General features: G+C 45.0%; 1 protein-coding gene across 2 annotated transcripts in view; it reads right to left on the bottom strand.

The window, feature by feature from the left end:
* ARMC10 (armadillo repeat containing 10) overlaps nt 1-4,266 on the bottom strand; it is a 32,066-nt gene that overhangs the window by 5,643 nt on the left and 22,157 nt on the right. The gene's annotated exons all lie outside the window — the stretch shown is intronic.

The following is a 4,266-nucleotide window of genomic DNA, read 5'->3' as shown; positions in this document are numbered from 1 at the left end:
GTTGTTGTTTCCCTGTCACAATTCACTATGAAGAATCTTTTAACTTGGACAACTTTATTCTCATTTAACTGAAGAATAAGTCAGACTACTGGGCATAGACTTTACACTTTTGGAGTATATCACACTTCAAATGCACATACCTTGAAGATAGTTATGTTATAGCTTTTAGATAAATATCTTCTTGTCTGTAATTTGCAGCCACAGCCTTTGACAGTGCATTAAACTAGTTGGATATTTCACAGTAGGAAAAAGCTAAAGGAGTTTCTGAACCATTGGCAGTTGTTTTGGTTTTTTTTAGAATTGTGGAGGGTGGGGTGGGGTGGTTCAAGAGAACTTGTTGAAGGATAAAGGACCTGCCTTTAAAAAAGGGTGGAAAGGAGGACCTGGGAATTCTAAACCAGTTAGCCTAATTATGATCCTTGGAAAGTTTCTGGAACAAATTATTAACTTATGCTGGAGGGTGAGGCTAGGATTCAGAGAGACCTCAACATATCGGAGGATTGGACCAAAAGATATTGCGTGAAGTTCGGTCAGGACAATCCCATGCACTGGTACAGGCTGGGGACTGACTGGCTAAGCAGCAATTCTGCAGAAAATGACCTGGAGGTTGTAGTGGACAAGAAGCTGAATATGAGCCAACGGTGTGCCTGTGTGAAGAAGGCTAACAGCACACTGGGCTGCATTAGTAGGAGCGTTGCCAGCAGACTGAGGAAGTGATTATTTCCCCTCTATTCAGCACTGGTGCGGCCACATCTGGAGTACTGTGTCCAGTTTTGGGTCCCCCACTACAGAAAGGATGTGGACAAATTGGAGAGAGTCCAGCAGAGGGCAGCTAAATGGTTTGGGGACTGGGGCATGCGAGTTGTGTGGAGAGGCTGAGGGAACTGGTCTTATTCAATCTGGAGAAGACTGAGAAGGGATTTAATAGCAACCTTCAACTACCTGAAGAGTGGTTCCAAATAGGGATGTAAATAATTTTTTAAAAGATTTGTTTAACCTCTAATTGGTAAACAATTAACCAATAACACAGCAGCTCTGACACAGCTGCTGCTGAGAGCCAGTCCCAGCTCCTGAAGCTCTTTGACTGGAGGGAAGGGAGGAGCCAAGCCCACCCAGACAACACAGCCTGGATGAAACCCAGTGCTAGGAGGAAGGGAGCACCTGTGATTGAGCAGTTAATTGCTTAATTGATGAGTTATTAGGTTGCTCTTTGTTTTCCTCTTAGGCTATGGGTATTGGTCCCTTCTGCCCCTTCCTCATTCCTTCCTGGCTGGCTTCTGATTCTTGCTGGGGCACCTGGGGACTTGTGGGGCTTCCCTTCCCCCTCTTCCTTGCCAGGTTGCGCTGGTGGGAGCTAAAGGATAACTGGTAAGCTAACCAGTTCTCACTGCGCTTGTCAGTTGAATGATTAATTGTTTAACCTTTCACATTCCTGGTTTCAAAGAGGATGGAGCTAGGCTGTTTTCATGGTGAGGGAGAAAGAGCACAAAGAGAATCCCAGGTGGGGGAAGACTTTAAGGGAGAAGCTGCAGGACAGCTGGCCCAGGTACTATGAGCCTAGGGACAGAAGTTACACATCAACCAGTTTAAGTCATCAGAAACTGGTTTAAACCTGTAACCAAATAGAAGTCCAGTACACACAAACCAGTTTCAAAATGACTGAAACTGGTTTAAGATAAACCTGGTTGAATGTAGTATCAGAATAACTGATTTAGGTCAAACCAGCTTATGTCCCAGACCCCTTCCTGGCTCAAATTAAATTAGAGTTCCCCAGCATTTTGCTGTGCTGTCTGCTCCAGAGAACAGGTCTGGCCCTGCCCCTCTGCTCCCTAGCTGGAGCAGTGAGGGCTGGCTCACTGCCCTCCCAGGCAAACCCCTGCTGGGGTCTGGGGCAAGGGAGCGGGGTTAAGCTTCCTTTCTCCCAAGTATGGAGCTGCCCTGCTCTGCTTACTTAGTGCTGGCTGCAACTGTGGACTACAAATCCTAAAGGTGCCTAGAAGCAGGAAGAGGAAGTAATGAGCAACCCTGCTGTTGTGAGTCTGGACTGCAAATCCCAGAGACTTCAGGGGCAGCAGGAAGAAGTGAACACGTAGCCCATGCTGGTTACATGCCAGAGAGCTGTGTTCTAGTGCCCCCCAGCTTCTGGCTTGAGCCACTGCAGGCATATGGCTGCATTTCTTGAATCAAAAGTGAATGTCTGTTCATTTGCTTATTGGTTCAATCTCTGCAGTTTAGACTAACCTGCAAAGACTGAATCAATTCAGCCTTGGGCTTCTGACCGTCTGTACTTAGCCTGAGTGCTTACTGCAGAGCTAGGCAGACAAGGTTCTTTAGGTAAATGTGATATCTTTTATTAGATGAACTAAATAGTTGGAAAAGTGTTCTTTGCAAGCTTTTGGGTACAAACACCCTTCTTTAGGTACTGGGAGAGTTTGTTGTGACTGAAGAAGGGTGTTTGTACCTGAAAGCTTGCAAAGAACACTTTTTCCAACTATTTAGTTCATCTAATAAAAGATATCACATTTACCTAAAGAACCTTGTCTGCCTAAGCCTATAGACCAACACAGCTACAGTTAACAACCCTACTGCAGAGCTAGTTGCTCTGCAATAGAACAATGCCTGTGTAATAGGAAGCCTACTGCAGTGCTAGCTGCTCTTCAATAGGACTATAGGCTGGAACCCTCTAGGGGAAACAAGGCACTGCTACAGATAGGCAGCCATGGAGACCAGTTGATAAGCTTAATTAGAGGGCACCTGTGGCCAGCTCTATGGAGTCACCTGATTGAAAAGGGTCAGGGCCTGGGGGAGAGATTTGCCAGGGCAGGCAGCTTGGCCCTAGAGGTTGAAGAGGGAAGAGATCTGAGGTGACACACCAATTGTGAGCATGCTGTTCCTAGAGACAGTAAATGAAAGGGTGAGGGATAGCAGTAGACTAAGGCTCAGGACTGGGTGGGAGTTTGGGTATGTAGACAAGAGGATAGAGGTTTAGTTATAGCCAAAGTGCTTAAGTTTTTGGTTTTAGTTTTAACTGGTGGTTTGGGTTGGGGAAGGTGGAGGTCCCAATAGTGCCTGGGGGCATGGGAGTGTCTTGAGCTCTGCTAGGGATGTTTCTCCAGTGGGATGTTTGTCACTGCAAAAGCCTCTCTGAGGGAAAATGCTGCTTCTTACCTTGCCAAGCTGCTTTCTGTGGCCTTTTTAAATAGGGAAGACATGGTCACTTGCTTCTTGCTCTGACTTTCAGCTTCTGCAACAGCCTTCTGCTCACATGTGCCTTGCACTCTAAATGATGATCCATGCTGGTTTTTCACAGCACATCCAAAGTTACGTTGCAGGAGGTACAAAAGAGTCTGCCTTCATCTATATGCAAGGTCCCTGCAGGACACGGTCTTATATGGTCCAGTGCTGAAATATATTTGGCTGTCTTAGAGGACTTCTTAGCATTTATCTCTGCAATTCCTTAAGCAGGAGTGTGTATGCTGCAGCAGCATGCCTGTGGGCACTTTAAAAGTTGGTGCCAAAACCCTCCTGCTTCCCTGGCTGGCCCCAGACTCGCCTACGTCAGGGGCTCAGCCTCTTCTTTGCTTCCTCCCATGCTTCAGGATGCCAGGCTTTCCTACCCTCTTCTGTTCTTGCGCTTTTTTTTGCTTACCTCCTTCCCCCCAGCAAATCCATGCTTTTCACAGAGCCTGCTTGAAAATGTGGTTTCTATGAATTGTGCCATCACAATTTCAGTAAGTCCCTAGTCATAGTAGACCACAAACTGAATATATATCAACAGTGTGATGTTGCAAAAAAAAAAAAAAATTGTGTTTAAGACCTAGGAGGTAATTATTCCACTCCCCTCAGTGCTGGTGAGGCCTTAACTGATATAATGTGTACAGTTTTTGGCATGCTGAAAAATGTCAGCAAACTAAAGAGAGCAATAAGAATAACAACATGACTGATGAGAGAAGCTTGAGGGAATTGGGTTTGTTTAGAGAAGACAGAGAGGAAAATACGAATGTCTTCAAATATTTAAAAGGTTGTTTGTAAAGGCTGTAAATCAGCTGCTCTCAATCAGTCTGGGAGTGGGACAAAAAGTAATCAGCTTAATTTGTGCAAAGATGATTAGTTTGCATACTAGAAAAAACTTCTGAACTGTGGTGAAATGCTAGAACAAGCTACAAGAGCTTCATTGCTGGTTTTAAAATCAGATTAGACATCTGTTAAGTCTGTTTTAGCTTTACATTTCTAAGACCATATTTTAAGTGTAAAAAATACAGCTGT

This window comes from Alligator mississippiensis, chromosome 4 (assembly GCF_030867095.1).
Source record: "Alligator mississippiensis isolate rAllMis1 chromosome 4, rAllMis1, whole genome shotgun sequence".
Classification (NCBI taxonomy): Eukaryota; Metazoa; Chordata; order Crocodylia; family Alligatoridae; genus Alligator; species Alligator mississippiensis.
Note: the sequence above shows the minus strand (reverse complement) of the source record. Positions and strands in the feature narration are given on the sequence as shown.